Genomic DNA, 17346 nt, shown 5'->3' on the forward strand with positions numbered 1-17346 from the left:
GTCTTCAAATTCTTTATTCTTGAACTCCAGCCCATTGTCGCTTCTGATGTTGCGAACGACTTTCCTCAGTTGCACTTCAACCTACTTAATAAACATCTTTAGCTTGTGAGTAGCCTCAGATTGTGCTTCAGAAAGAACACCCATGTAAAACGTGAAAAGTCATCAACAATAACAAGAATATACTTGCTACCGCCAATGCTTTCGATAGAAGATGGACCACACAAGTCAATGTGAATTAGCTCAAGTGGTTCAACGACTTTAGTGTTTATGATGGATGGGTGACTTTGACGACTCTGCTTCCTCATTTCGCACGCAGCACACAAATGTTCTCGATCAAACTTGAGCAATGGAAGACCCCGAACATGACCTCCTGTGACAAGTTTGTTGATATCCTTGAAATTGAGATAGGAGAGCCTTCGGTGCCACAGCCAGCTTTCGTTAGAATGTGCTTTGGATAACAGACAGATAGCTGGATTTCCTTTGATAGGTTTGAGATTGAGAGGAAACATTTCGCCTTTGCGCTTTGATTTGAGAATCACTCTTTTTGTTTTCTTCTCTATTATTTCCGAACCCTCATCATCAAACGAAAATTTAAGACCGGTACCTCCAACAAGCTGAGATACACTGATGAGGTTATGTTGTAGTCCTTCAACGTATGCAACTTTTCTAATCGTGAAGTCTCCATTTGTTATCATCCCATAACCTTTTATCGTGCCATATGAGTTGTTCCCGAACTTGACATTCCCTCCGTTTTGAAGAGATCGGAATTCCCTCAGCTCTTCCTTCCTTCCAGTCATGTGACGTGAGCAGCCACTGTCAATATACCATTCTTCGTCGAACTGCTCGTCACTGATAACCTGCAAAAATCAAGCAAATTTAGGAACCCAAAGTTTCTTGGGTCCACGTGAGCCTTTCACAGGAATAGGAATAGTAAGAGAAATGTCAACAAGATATGTTCTTTTTATTAAATTTGTTTCATCTTTCTTCTTAATAGTAAAAACTTTAATTTTTTTGGGATTTGTTACAGATGGTTTGGATTCAGGTATTGACGTTTGGGCCTTGGAATTCTTTTGATCATTCTTGACTGAGGAAACCTTTGATTTTCCTTTCAAATCTGTTGAAGATTTTGGATTTTGAGTTTGAACAGAATTGGATTTAGAATGAGGTTGAGAAGAATTAGAACGAGAGAAGTTAGACTGAGAAGTTTTCTTGACTTGAGGTTCTAGGTGCCCCTTTTGTTTTTGGTCATTAGTGGGACCGAACCTTGAACCTTGGTAGCTTTTGCTCTCAGAACCGAACCCATGCTTTCGGTAGCTGATGTTCTCTGAACCGAACCTGTCTCTTCGGTTGTAATTCCTTTCAGAACCGAACTTGTCCTTTCGGTTGTTATTCCTTTCTTGCGACCTGACAGTACTTTTCTCTGACTTTGTATTTTCGTCATGATAAGAGAAATGGGCGTTTTGAGATCGCCAAAACTGTTTTAGCTCTAAGAGATTCTTTTTGTATCTCAGATTCCTTTGCTGCTTCTGATTCTTCACTTGCTTCGGCTATCGGTGAATGTTGGCTTTTTGCTTTTGCTTTTTGTCAGCCGGTTCACTTTGAACTGATGATGTTTCACTTGAAGGAGTGACTTCTTCTACAGGAACTTCTTTTGCACCACTAGTACTTGGCACATCGAAGTTGTCAGGCTTGTTTAGAGGCTCTGGCACATATCTGCCTTTGGTTTTCCAGGACGTTCGCTCTGACAGACCAACGGTTTCATCAGCATTATCTATAGGAGCTGACCAGAAAAACTCATCATAGCCATCTACATTATCTTCATTTACTATGGCGATGAGTTCGGCTGTCTGATGTTCGGTTACTCCTGTGACCTTATACACCTGATTTGGTGTTGTTCTCACCTTTTGGTACACAACGGCCTTTTCTTCAAGAATCGGGGACTTATTTTGGAACAAACGAGCAAACTCCACAGAATTTTCAGAAATAAGATTTTTGTGGTTTTCGGGTTCGCTCTTGACAAACTCAGAACAGTCGACTTCATCCTCTACAAAAATTACGCTCATATCATCATCCTCATTAAGCTCAGATGCGTTTTCAGCATCAATTTTATTTTCTGAGCTCAAGTTGGCATTCAATGAGTCAAATTTTTATATGGTTTCGGTCCTTAGTTTCAGTTTATCGTTTTCATCCAAAAGTTTTTTCAGCATGTCCTTATGGTCCTTGGACTTTATAAAAGATTCGATTTTGTCCAGACCATACATATAAGTCGGATTCACATCATCAGACGAAACTACACTTTCACAATTATATGCTTCAGCGTCGATTTCATCCTCCTTAAATTCAAGGAAGGGCAAAATCATGCGATGAATTTTCTGCCCTATTTCACAGTTCAGATGAAGTTGAGTGATGTTAGCATAAAGACGTTTAGCAATTAAACAAAAGACATTTCTTTGTTTCAAAAGTTTTAAATTCTCTCTTTGCAAATAAATGTTTTCATCTTTGGATTTGATCAGCTCCTACTCCTTCAGCTCTATCCACATCCTTCGTTCCTCACTCTTGGAAGACACCCTGCTTATTTGGTCGGTTAGGTTAGAATTGGTGACCCGTGTTTGAGTTAAACTGCTATCTAGATTTGAGATTCTTGAATTTAAGCTTTTTAATTCTTTTTCATATGAATTTTGTGGGACTTTGAATGAAACAAAAACGGATTGTACCTTCTTGATCAATTCATCAAGCTCATTGAACTGCACGCTGAGAGGTTTTGTTGTGAAGCATAAGTCCTCTCGCTCCTTCGTTTCTTCATTCCCACCGTCTGTATTGTATCCCCTCATTAGAGATACATCTGTCACCATCAAGCACTTCCCACTGCTTTCTTCACCTCTAGCCACATAAGCCTTTCCATGAGATGGCTTCCTGACTTCATCATCCTCTGAGTCTGTTGACCAGACCTGCACGCCACCGAACTCATCATCGGCTGCCGAACCCTGCACAGTTAAAGCATTCATTGAAGGGTTAGCAGTAGCTTTCTTTCTCTTGATATCTTCCAGCTTTTTCATCAACACAGCCTCTTCATCATTTTCCTCATCCTTCTCTGCCATTTTCTTTAGGACACAGTCTTTGGCATAGTGGTTCTTTCCTCCACAGTAGAAGCAGTTCACACCAGAATCTCCTTCAACTTTCGCCTCTTTCTTTGGTTCTTCTGCCTTCAGTTCCTCCCTGACCTTTTCAGAACTATAGCTTCCCTGCCAATTCCGGTTCTTATTGGTAGGGAACCTTTTCTTAATGAACCTCTTTGGATTTGACACCATCATTGCATAATCATCAGAGGTAAGATCATAATCTTCTAAGTTGAGATCTTCATCCTCTACCACACTTTTGCTTTTAGACAGAAGGGCCAAGGAACCCAAGCTTGAAACCACATTTTTCTCTTGCAAGACAATCTTTTCTTGGGATTTCAGAATCCCTACCAGCTTTGCCAATGAATAAGATTTAAATTGCTCATGAGCTTTAACCGTGAACATAACCGCTCTCCACTCAGATCTAAGGCCATTCAAAAAGGTAACCTTTTGTTCAATCAACTTCCTTTCTATATCGTGTTTGATCATCTTACTAAGAAGATGATTGAAGCGATCGAACGTCTGAGTAACAGTTTCATCGGGATTCTGCTTAAATTCGCCAAACTCAGACAAAAGTAAGGTCTGAATGGAATGCTCCAGATCTTCATCTGTGGAATATAGCTCTCGCAGCCTATCCCATATTTCTTTAGCAGTGTTGCATGAACTCACTAGCCTGAATGTATCTGATTGCAGAGCGAATCGAATCAGTCTCAATGCTTTAATGTTGCACTGAATTTTTTCCTTTTCGTCTTGAGCAACATCCTTTACGTCCTTTAACAAATCATTATACTCTTTCTGAGTTTTAATGATTTTTGACGTCGCAAAATGAGCAAATGGTCCAGATATGATTGCTTCCCAAATAAGATATCCATTGTCTTCAGATCCTATGACATAATCTTCGAAGTGATGTTCCCAAACTTCGTAATCCTGGGTGTAAAGAATAGGAATCTTCGTCGTTGATCCAATGCTGTTTGAGATGTTGATGGGATTTGATTGTGACTCGTCCATGCTTGATCGTTTAACCTGTTTGAAAGATCAGACTTGTAATGAATAATATTAGGGCAAAACAAATAAATGCTGAGTTACATCAATTATGGAATGACGGCTATATAAATATTAGTTAATGCGGAATAACCCTAATCGCAATTTCTTTCACAGAAAAGATGTGTATGAATTACACAGCCTCCTGCTCTGATACCAATTGATGAGTTATTAATTAACTCTTTGATCGATTAGATCTTTGTAACAGGTATGCGATGAACATAAAAACAGTAAACAAAACACAAGTATGAATCAAGATGTGTCGAATGATTAGATTACTCGATCCTCAGTAGAGCTCGACTAAGAACTTCCGCTGTAGAGGATTCTAGGGTTACAAAACAAGAACGATAAATTTGCTAAACAATAAAATCTCTAATCGTTACTGATCTTCGTCTCGTTCTAGGATGCATGCAATCATCTATTTATACTAAACCCTACAAAACTCACGGATGGACAGGCCCATACCGGAGACATATATTAGACTAGCTAACGAGCCCAATAGACGCAATACAAAATACGACCCAACAACTAGCACAGACCGATCCAGCATCGGTCTGTATACGCGGTTCATGAGGTCCATGAACGCGGCAGGAGCATTGGTGAGCCCAAACGGCATCACCACGAACGCATAGTGGCCATAGCGCATCCGAAACACGGTCTTCTGCTTATCTTCCTCCCTAACCCTCATCTGATGGTACCCCGAACGCAAATCGATCTTGGAAAACCAAGACGCTCCCTGAAGTTGGGCAAAGAGATCATCAATCCTCGGGAGTGGGTAACGATTCTTCACTGTTACCTTATTCAGCTCCCAATAGTCTATGCACATCCGGTGCGACCCATCATTCTTCTTCACAAACAGGATCGGGGCTCCCCAGGGTGAACTACTCGGACGAATAAATCCCTTGTCTAGCAGCTCTTGCAGCTGCGTAGACAACTCCTGCATCTCGGGAGGAGCCAACCGATACGGTGCCTTGGCTATTGGAGTCGCACCAAGAACGAGGTCAATCCTGAACTCCACCTGCCGCTCCGGAGGTATCCCAGGAAGCTCCTTTGGGAAAACATATGCGAAATCTCGCACCACCGGAACCTCGCTCACTGTCGCCTTACCCGCCTCCCGGGTATCCATCACATATGCGACATATCCTGCGCATCCCTGCTGAAGGTAGCGTCTCGCCCTTGCTGTTGAACATACTGCGGGTCCATATTACGGCCTCTCGCCATGAATCACTAACTCTCCCCCGCCTGGGGTCCTGACCCGCACTAGCTGTTGCGCGCAATCTATCACCGCCCCATTAGGGCTCAACCAATCCATGCCTATAATCACCTTGTTCCCACGCAGCGGAATGGGAACCAGGTCTACTAAGTAGCGCTCCTCAAACAGACGCAATACGCAATCCCGAAACACCATTGATGCTCGCACCAATCGATCATCAGCAATCTCTACCTCCAAAGGGCAATCCAACATGCCCGAAGACTCATGAAACTTCTTGCTAAGCGCAAGGGACACAAATGATCGGGATGCACCCGAGTCGAATAACACCTGAACTGGGATACCGTTCACATGGAACGATCCTAAAACATATATATATATATATATATATATATATATATATATATATATATATATATATATATATATATATATATATATATATACCGAGCACATATCAATATCATAATATCATAAAATAAAATAAAAAATATAGGGGGAAAAGAATCATACCCGTCACCACATCGGGTGCGGCGCATGCCTCCTCCATAGTCAACTAAAATGCTCAGCTCCTCACCACTGGAGCCTCTGCCTTGCCCTGTCGGCCATCCGTGATCCGCAGGGTCGCTGGAGCTAGCGCCTTCACCGGCACTGAAAACTGTCAACTGGGGGCAATTGGCCTTCTTGTGGCCCCTCTGGTTGCAGTGGAAACACAGCAACTCAGACGTCTGAATAGCTGAAACTGGAGTAGTACAATCCCTGCAAAAGTGCCCCGCCTTGCCGCACTTGTAGCAGCCTGCTGATCCAATCCTACATGCTCCCTCATGCGTCCTGCCGCATTTCCCGCATCGGCCGGGTCCTCCTTGGCCTTTCGGCCTCCCAGCTGATCCCCTGGGCTTCTTTCCTGAAGCCCCAACCACCTGCCCCACCTCTGCCTTCCTCTTCCGAATGTGCTCTAAATCAATCTCCCTTTCCCTCGCCCTGGCGATCATGGACTCCAGGGTAGGGCAAGTTGAAAAGCTGACATGCTCCCGGATGTCAGCTTGTAGCATATCATGATAACGGGTCCTCCTCATATCCTCGTCACCCGCATACTGGGGCACCAACAAGGCCCTCTCCCGGAACTTGGCGGTGATCTCCGCAATAGTCTCCGTCGTCTGCCTCATGTCCAAAAACTCCCTGGCCAGCTGCTGAAGCTCGACAGGCGGCCCAAACTCTGCCCTGAACCTGGTCACAAATTCCGACCAGGTCATAGCCTCGATAGCTGAGGCTCCCAACGAGTCACCCACTGACTCCCACCAATCCCGGGCTCGGTCTCGCAAGCACCCTGCTGCATACCTCACCTTCGACCCTTCGGGACAGAAGCTAGTCAACTGTGCAGACTCGATGTCTGCAATCCATCGTCTGGTAGCAATGGGGTCTTTCACCCCGTGGAAATCCGGCGCACCACTGTCCCTGAAGTCCTTAAAGGACAGTGTGCGAGATCCTGACTGGCCAGATGCCATGTCGCTCTTGAACGCCCTGACGCGATCCTCCATCAACTCGATGATCCTTTCCTTGATCGACCCGAAGATAATGGGAGTCGACTCAAGGATACCCCTGGTGATCTCTGACGCGATGAACTCGCGTAGTCCCTCATCTACCGGCTCGGAACCTGATCCCGAACCTGACCACTCTCCTGAACCACCATCTATCGGCCTCGATCGAAGTACCACCATTCTGCAATTCATAATAACACACATTAGTGATACTGATATTTCCTGAGGGATCACAACTACTTACAAGTTCCCTGGTCTTATCTTGGCCTTCCTTGGTTCGGGTACAGATCCTCTGCTTTCAGTAGTATGGGCCCATACTACCTTCCACATCTATCCGTACCTTCTTCAAGGACTGCCTCGACTTCACCAGATCCCTTCCACTACGGCTGATCACTACTATACTCATCCTAGGCATGCCCTAGGGAAATCCCAGACTCCACCCTACCAGGTCCTCAGCTGCTGAAGGCCTCTTAGTAGTTCCAATTAACCATTACCTGAACACTATCACATGTGGTGAGGCTCGGATAATCCTTCGAGTAACAGGCTCACCCCTACAACGGTTAGACTCAAACGAGAGTTGCGCAATAGGGCCAAATCCAGCACTCTAAGATTATTCAACCCTGATCACATGTGACGTGACGTATTCACCTAATGGCTAACTCCCACCACTCAGAGTCCCACAAAGCACAAAGCAAGTAGCATTCGAACTAAGGGAACAATCTCATTCAACTCTATCGGCTTACAGGAACTGTACTAGCATATAATGCTAAGCTCATACCATCAGGCATAACCTAATCAGGCTATCCTACTTGCTATCTACTCAATACTAGCATGCAATTCTCATACAGCTGAACACATAAAGCAGGCACATAAGGCATCACTCCTAGATCCTTAGTCCTATTCTAGCATGTTGTTCTACAAAAGCTGATAAACATAACATAAACTTGTATGGGTACTTTGGGGAATACTTAGTTGAGCTCGGCCGGTCGCGCACATCACACACTTCGTTCTTTCTCAAAATTCTTTTCTCAATTTTAGAAAACATTTTCTTTTAGAAAATCTTTTAATCCCTCGATTTGAGTTCATACACCCCCGAAGGTGAGTCTAAATCCCTCAAACTAGGGCTCTGATACCAACTTGTAACGACCCAAAATTTCACGTCCAAAAATTTTGTTTATAAAACATTACATAGAAAACGTTAACAGTTAAAACATTGTTCTGATGAACCACTTCACATCGAAAACCAAATTAAAAACCACAACATTCGATCAATCAAAATATCAGAGTATCAATCCCAGAATAAACTCGTAACTGTGGAAACAAGAGAGAGAGTGTGTGTGTGTGTGTGTGTGTGACACGCTGCTACCGCGCCGGCTCCTTTCCCCTAGCTGAGGAGGTACCTGAGACCAAAACTGAAAACCGTAAGCACGAAGCTTAGTGAGTTCCCCCATAATACCTCATACCATGCAAGCATATAACAACAACATTCAGCTAGGAGTTACGGGCCTTGCCCACACTCGGGAAGATACGGGCCCTGCCCACACTTCGCTAGCCGGGAGATACGGGCCTCGCCCACACTTGTGAAGATACGGGCCCTACCCACACTTCACTAGCCGGGAGATAAGGGCCTCGCCCACACTCTACTATCTGGGAGATACGGGCCTAGCCCACACTCCAACCTCGGAGAGATACGGGCCCTGCCCACACTCAACCGCTAATCCCACAATATACAAGTATCACACAGACAACAAGTATAAGCAACTCTATCATATTGACACATATATCATACTTGACTAAACCCAGAGATACGGGCTCGGCCCACACTCTAGTACTAACATCTCGTCTACACGGGTCGGCCTTGGTGCCTTAGACCCGTTCCTACTGGAAAGGAAACTCACCTCGAAATAGCTGCTAATCTGGTCGAGAACTTACTGCCTACTGCTGCTCTGGAAATCCTCCGACTGTAATTCCCACAACATACTCAATCAATCACTGCTAACTGTCCATTGGGTAAAATGACCATTTTACCCCTGATCATGTCATAAGTCAAAGTCAGAGTCGACTTTCAGCTGACCCGACTCGCCGAGTTGGCTCGCCAACTCGCCGAGTCCCTGTCCAATCGACTGACCTAGGTCCCGTTTCTACTCGTCGAGTTAGGCGCTGACTCGACGAGTTCTTCTTCTAAACTGAGGTTCAAGTCCTTCATCCTACTCGCCGAGTTGTATGAACAACTCGCCGAGTTCATCTTCATCTGAAGAACACTTTATACTGTGACTCGCCGAGTTGTATAAACAACTCGTCGAGTCTGTTCTTGATCTAAGGAGATTGCCTTGAACTCGCCGAGTCAGGGCATGGACTCGCCAAGTTCCTCCATGGATGAGTTTGGCTTCCAACTCACTGAGTCACACCCCGTGACTCACTACACCCACTCGACACAACGAAAAGGGGACAACTCGGAGACTCGCAAGCAGACTCGCTGAGTCTGATGAACGACTCGTCGAGTCGTCGCCATGCAATCACTATATACACGATTTTGCTCAATTCCAGTCCATGTCATTTACAGATCTGGGTTCCTAGAGCATGAATGACACGTAAAGTTTCCAACTTTACGTGTAGATACTCACCAATGAGGGATTTAGGGCTCAAAATGCCTCAAAAGGGTAGATCTAGGGTGAACAAGCAACATGGGTCCTTAAAGGTAACAGATCTGAGCTCCTGGAGCTCAATCTTGCCTAGATCTAAAGGCCAAACAACTTATTACGACTTATATTGCACATACAAGCTTGGGGATTGGCTCAAGAATGACTTAAATGAAGTAATAAGCATAGAAACAGGGGGAAAACGGGTTATACCTCAAAGGAACTGCTTAGAGAGCACAAAGATGCTTGGATTCCTTCCCTTCCTCTTGATCTACTCTCCTTTTGCCTCAAAACCTTCAAGAACACACAACAATTGCTTCAAACTCTCAATGAACAAGCTTAGAACGAGGGTTGGGAGCTCTGAGGGTGAATGGGGGCTGGCTTGGGGCGGATATGTTGTTTAAATAGGGTGCAAACCACTGAAACTTAGGGTTTCATCCAACAGCGGTGACTCGTCGAGTCCAGGATATGGACTCGCCGAGTCGCCAACTTAAACGTGTCCCGGGTCTCGTACCTACTCGGCGAGTCGGACCTATGACTCGCCGAGTCCAAGGCTAAAAAAAAGAGAATACTCAAATAAGATTTGCGTACCAGGAACCAGGTGCTACACTAGTAGCTTTTGAGAAGGCCTAATCATTGCAAACACCTTTGATTTCACTTTTGTAAGCATTAAACATTTTAATTCCATCTTTATTCTTGTTTGATTTGTTCTTAGCCATGTGTGGCTAAGAAACCCTAGTTTCTAGTTCTTGTTCAAAACATGTTGATTGCTTGACTTGAAGCATATGATTTGATGTTTGATTTGTGATTTTAGTCTAGTGATGATGTTTTTGTTTAAACTAGAACCCTTAAATTTGATTTGTGTTTGGTTGACCACTTTCATAAATTGAATTTTTGTGCAGTTGATTAACTTTTAGGGCACCTAATCATTATGTAAAGTTAATGATTGGTAACAAACAATAATTTTTCTTATTGTAAAACATATATCACATGTTTTCACACTTCCGAGCGTATGAGAAGAAATGAACATTGTTGGGAAGCTTGTACAAACTTAATGCAGTTTTTCAATACAATCTAAGAGCGTATTTAGGTTGAATTAGTAAAGCTAGGTCTAGTCAAAGAGCGTGTTTTAGTTAGATAATTTGGCAAACGAGAGGTATTAGAGCGTGTTAATATCTTTTAGTACCAACTTAGAATAGCAATTACAAATTACATCAAGTCATAATCAGGTTATATGACAGCATTGAGAACTAGAACTGGAAGCACTTTTATAACATGTTTACAAATCTACTTCATTTTCTGCATGTTTCAAAGTTGATTGTTATTTTCATTATTTGACCTGTGCAAACAAATCCCCCTTTTTGTGACCAAAGTACCTTGTGCAAAGAGGTATAGACTTTTATCACGTGTCTCTGTGGTTCGACCCTGCTTGTCTTGTACTACTTTTTAGTGCATTAAAGCAGTGTATTTGGAGTCTATTGTACATTTATTATTTGTTGGGTTTGACACGCCTAACAGTCATCCGAATTTCCCACCATTAGAGTTGGACCTCATAATTGGCATTTGATTATTTGAACGTCAATAATCTGTTTATTTGAATAAGTCATTGCTACTATCTCCTACATAAGAGAAGACCGGGATGAACCCCAATGTGAGTGGGGGTCATGGGCAACCATTTCATTCACTTCAATGACCCTACATTTTGTGGGTTTTAATTAAGAACATAATGTAATGGATTTGCTTTAAGTTGAACAGAAGAACATAATGTAATGGATTCGTTTTATGTTGAATAGATTATAACAATGTATTTTGTTGGGTTTATTTGTTTTCATACCTAAATACCCTTTATTTGTTTTGAAATGATGATTACTAAAAGTAAAAATATAAATCTTTCTCTAAATTTGAACAGTCCCATCCATAAAATTTACTATGTTTTTTTTATCTATAGCCAATTGGCCGGTAAAACCTATTTCCTGCGGAAATGGTCGTTGATGATAGGGCAGTTTTTGCGGTCGATATCAAGAAGAGGAATTCAAACCTTACTAAAACTTAATTATATGTCATTTGTAATAAAAGAAAATCTATAAAGGAAGATGAGACAAACACACTAACAGAGCCAATAATGTCGCATTGTCGCCCATTCATTGTAAGAGTGTAATTTATGCAACTCAAGTTGTACCTTAACCAACGATCCAAACTCCACTTCTTGTCACTTCACCCTCCCCCGACCACACGAAAATGGAACTTCCGAAAAGGTAAAGTGGGATTTATGATGTATTAACTTTTTATTTATCCTAAACGGTAAAACACTATTTATATTTGATAGTAGTATATTATTAGATTATTACATGACAAGATATAAGTAAAAATCTTGTCGCATGATTGGGTCCATAAAATACGGAGGATGCAAAAGGGGTTCAAGTTCAAGATGAATTCCGTAGACGTAGTATGATCTATGATGCACTTGGTAGTTAAGGCGATATAAGTTTCTTTAAAGAGAAATTTTGATTACCCTTTTGTATTAAAAATTAATTGTGAAACTCATTTATTACATAAAATAATTTTAAGAAAAAAGTTAAATATAAAGGTTAAAATATTTGAGAATTTTGAGTTTATAAAAAAAAAAAAAAATATAACGAATTATTATAATGAAAATGTTTTTTATCTTTTAAATTTAAACAAACAAATTAATCAATTTTAATTTTGAAATTTTGAAATTAAAATGAAGTCCATTAATTAAATTAATATTTATTTATTACTACATTTATTGGAATTATTACATTAAAATATTATGTGGAATCTATTCTAATAAATGAAAGTTTTTTTTTGCAATGTCACATTCTTATTCAAATTATCAAATATCATTTTATGGTTGTTTTGAATTAATCTCTTTTCCACATGTTATTTTATGAGTTTTTTTTTTCTATTTTAATAAATTTCACATAATGCTTTAATGTGATAATTATAATAAATGTTGTAATAAATGAATATCAATTTCATGTATTTACTTTCTTATTTCAAAATTTTAAAATTAAAGCTCATTAGTTTATTTTGTTTATTTATTTAAATTTCAAATACAAAAAAAATCAATTTTAATAATTCATTAATTTACTTTTTTTCTTATAAATCCAAACTTTTAAATATTTAGACCTTTATATTTATTTATTTTTTAATTAACTCATGTAATAAATAGGTCTTAAACATAATTTAATAAAATAAAATAAAAAACTCATAAAATGACATATGGAAAAAAATTTAATTCTAAATAACCAAAAAAATGACATTTAACAAATTGAATAAAAATGTGACACGTGACAAAAAAAAACTTTCATTTATTAGAATACATTAAGTCAACATTAGAAACTCAATTTGGTTAACCTTAAAAACATTTTTTTTATGAGAAAGCATAAACCATATTAGTCTTATACATTATTATTTTTTAAAATAATTAAAATATTACTATTAATAAGCAGTAATTAAAATTAAGTTGACCTTAAAGACTCGAGTTTACTTTATAGAAAATCATACTAATTTTATTTATTATTATTTTATAAAAAAATACTAATAATAAACACTAATTTTGCAATGCCATTGCAAAATTGTAAATTATTTAGAAATAACAATAGTCACTATTATGTTATTATGATAATTATAGTTTAATTGATAAATAATACAATTAAAATATTTTATTTGATTATTATTAATATTATTATTATTATTATTATAACATATATTTAATAAAATAGAGACAATATATATGAAATATCTCATGAGATACAAATGAATTTCCTAAATATACTTAAAAACGCAATTAATTAATTAATTAATTAATTAATTATATATATATATATATATATATATATATATATATATATATATATATATATATATGCAGAAAAACCTTTTTATTATTTTTATACTAAAAAACTCTAATATTATTATTTACCTTTCAAATAAAACCAAATTGCAAATTTAAAATATATATATATATATATATATATATATATATATATATATATATATATATATATATCCTACTAAATATATGATATGACATACAAATATCCTTATATTTCTTCGATTGTATGTAAAACATGTCGAAACTTATATATACTTCGTTTACTTTTGTTTAATTATGTTCTCTGTATGAAATTATACGGTTGATTTTCTCTCCATAACTAATCGTTTTATATCAATTAACATCAATATCATATTAAAAAACAAAAATGTAAGCAACATCAAATTTTTAGTCGTTAATATCTTTTAAATGCTCATATTTTTGTATTTTTCGAATGATAACTATTAAAATAAGGCTATAAGGAGTACTAGATGCTAAGAGATGTTAAGAGTGCTAAACACCTTCCCCTTACCTTGTGATAAGGAGGGGCGTCAAGAAGTTGTTGTGCATATAGGGAGAGTAGAGGGGAGAGGGAGAAAGTATGTATGGTGTTGTGATTGGTTGATTTTTATTTTATCTTTTATATATATTTTTTAATTTTTTTCTTCCGAAATCAAACTATTAAATTGGCATACTATCAATTTCTATATTTTTTGTTCTACACATGCTAAGATCACGAGATATCAAAAAAAACTAAAAAAAACTACATGAAAATGTATTAAGAGTGTTATCACTCTGTTCAACTTAATTTTTTTTTTCTAAACATACAAATAATATAAAGATGTTTGTGTATATACATGTATAATTGGTTGTGATTTTTTTTACCATAGAGTACAATAACATGAAAATATAGAAATTGAAATTTTTATCATGTACTATCATTATTCCATATAACAATTAGCTAGGTGATAAATTTAAGTGTACATTTATACGAATGCTTATATATTACGAAAAAATTAAATTGGCCAAACATGTTGAGAAAACCATCCCTCGTTGTTGTGCGAGAAAACGACATGTTATAATCTCCGATCAATTTAATTCTTTTGTCCTAACATATAAACAAAATAATTAGAAACATCCTTCATCACAATATTTTTTGGGAGAAGATTTTGGAAGTAGAAAGCTAAAGGGTTAAACAGAGAAAAAAAAAGAAAGAAAAAAAGTCGAAAACACACACATTAATAATTCCACAATAAAGATTCAAACTCATTGGAAACCACATTTTTCTGACCGGAATAATGCCCACCGTCGTCGTCACCGCTTTTATTAATCCATTCATGTGGTGGGTAGAGCCATCCATCCACCATCGAGTCGATGTACACGAACTCATTATTCAACTCAGCAGACTCAAAACTCGTCCCAAGAATTGGAAGCTCCGTTATCTCACTCAGTTCCTCCGGCTCCGACACCACCGTGGAGGGTGGAGGTGGAAAGTCAAACGTGTCCATGGCAGCTGCTTTAGCTGCTGCAGCCTGTACATCCCTCGGAGACGACGAAATGGGTCGAGGCAACGACCCAACCAAATCCGGAAAATTAATAATGGCTGAGTTACCCTTGATACTAAGTGCAGCGACGTCGTGTGCACGAGCAGCCATTTCAGGGTTCCGGTAAGTTCCGAGCCATATCCGTGATTTCTTCCTCGGTTCACGGATTTCGGACACCCATTTGCCCCAGTTACGCATTCTAACGCCGCGGTAGATAGGGTGCTTGGTGCTGGAATCTCGGCTTCTCTTGATGGTTTTGGTTTTAGGGTGTTTAGGTTTGTGGTTAGGTGAAGAAGGTGGTGAAGTGAAGGAGTTGGAGCTGGAATCATCAGCTTCAGAATTGAGATTATCTGCACTCATTGTTAGTTGTTACTGCAAAAACTTATGATTGGATGTTGATAAGTGCATATATTCACGAAGTGTTCGTTAGAAAGCAAGACGACTGAGGAAAAAGTTGCAATCTTTTGGGGGGTTTGTAGAAGACGAACGATGAGCCTTAACCTGATTGAGCCATTTCTGAATGAGTGATACACTTATAAACAGTATATATCATGAGAGAGAGAGAGAGAGAGAGAGAGAGAGAGAGAGAGAGAGAGAGAGAGAGAGAGAGAGAGAGAGAGAGAGAGAGAGAGAGAGAGAGAGAGAGAGAGAGAGAGAGAGAGAGAGATATTTTCGTACAAATGGGGTCCCTTTCTCTTTAACCACTAGAGACGGAAAGAAAAATCCAGTTGCTATGGTCTACTAGTGGTAACTCAACTTGTATTTTACTACACGGTTAATGCCACGTTAAATTTTTTTAAATTTGTTGGTTTGGTTATTTATTAGATTACGACGAACACATAAATAAAATGTAAATTTATATAAATATTACAAAATAATTATAAAAAATAGAGTTATTGGTATTATTGAAATGTGTAAAAATTACACTAAAATAAGTAAATATATATAGCGTTGAAGGACCTCTTTATTGACAACATTTTTTGTTTTATTAGTTCAATGACCTTGTTTGTCACATATAAATACCTTAAAATATTTTTTATTTATGACACGAAAAACAACTATATATAGTCAACCATGCGTGAAAATGGGCCTACACAAGTATAATCAAACATTTAACAATATACTTTCAAAATACATTGTTATTTTATGGCTATATTGCGAAATATAACTGTTTATTTCAAAAAATAACAACTTATTTATGTTCCTTCAAAATAAATCACATAAAACCCCCCACGATATTAAATATAAAGAACCTATAACCAATAAATCTGCAACAAGCTAATCATCCCCCTCCACTTCATCTCTAATATCATATCTTTTTTTCCTTAATCTGAGTTATTGTCACTATCATCGACCATGTTAAGATTCATTGATCGCTTCTTTTTTATTTTAGGGATAATATGACAGAAATCATTTATCAGGTCCATCATTTATGTTTATACCTTTGTTTTTTTTTTTGTTTTTTTTATTTTGATATGCATTCTTCGGTTTACCACCATCTTTTTTTCATGCTCCTTTTTTATGAAATAACATTTTTTGAGAAATTCGTTCTACGTTTTTTAGTATGTGCAGGTACGTTGATTTTTTTTGAAGTAAAGAAAGTAGGGTTTTTGTTCGATGTTGGTTCCTAGGTTTGGTTCTTATTTTTTGTGATTTGTCATAATCCATTGCGTTTTATTTTCCATATTTATCTACAATCTTTATGTATAGAACACTTTATCCATATAGTCATTCACTATAGAGTTTAATGAAGGAAAAAAGAAACACCCCTTTAGTTTTATTTACTTTGCAAATTATCGAGCCTCCATGCAAAGCTTACAACATAATGAAAAAAACAAAAAAACCCTTATGAGGTAAATGTCAATTATGATTCTAACCCTTTTCCTCTTGTAACAATTATCTCACTTCAAAATATATGCTTTTGTGTTTCAGCATATTATTGATAGCATGAAAGATCCAAGCATTGTTGCATTTTGGTTAATCACAATGCCTCAAATTATGGGAGGATTTAAATATGATGATGAGGTCAAACATAAAATATGGTGGTAATACAAGGTTCTTCTATTTCTTATTTATTTATTTACTTATTTTTTAATTCAACTTTATTACGAAATTAAATAGCTTCTTTTGTTGATATTAGTGTTTCTTATTTAGAAAAATATGCGATATGATCAACTTCGTGATGCTATAGCAATGAGAAAACTTGGATGAGCAGGAAGTGAGATAAATTTATAATTTATTAACTTTAATGAGAAATTAATTAATTACAATTTTTTTATTGAATTTGAAATACAACAAGGATTATATCAATGGATCCTGAACATGCAAGAAATGATCCAGTGGTAGTAAAGAACATTCCTTGCTATAAAGCAAAGAACAAATTATGGGCAGAAGTGATGAAGCTCAATCTACCACCATGA

At 38.0% G+C, this 17346-nt stretch overlaps 1 pseudogene; it reads right to left on the minus strand.

The window, feature by feature from the left end:
* Positions 1–14403: 14403 nt before the first annotated feature.
* LOC145089193 (dehydration-responsive element-binding protein 3 pseudogene) lies at positions 14404–15467 on the minus strand (annotated as a pseudogene).
* Positions 15468–17346: the final 1879 nt, after the last annotated feature.

This window comes from Lactuca serriola, chromosome 1 (genome assembly GCF_051521515.1).
Source record: "Lactuca serriola cultivar US96UC23 chromosome 1, Lser_US96UC23_V15, whole genome shotgun sequence".
In the NCBI taxonomy this organism is placed as follows: Eukaryota; Viridiplantae; Streptophyta; class Magnoliopsida; order Asterales; family Asteraceae; genus Lactuca; species Lactuca serriola.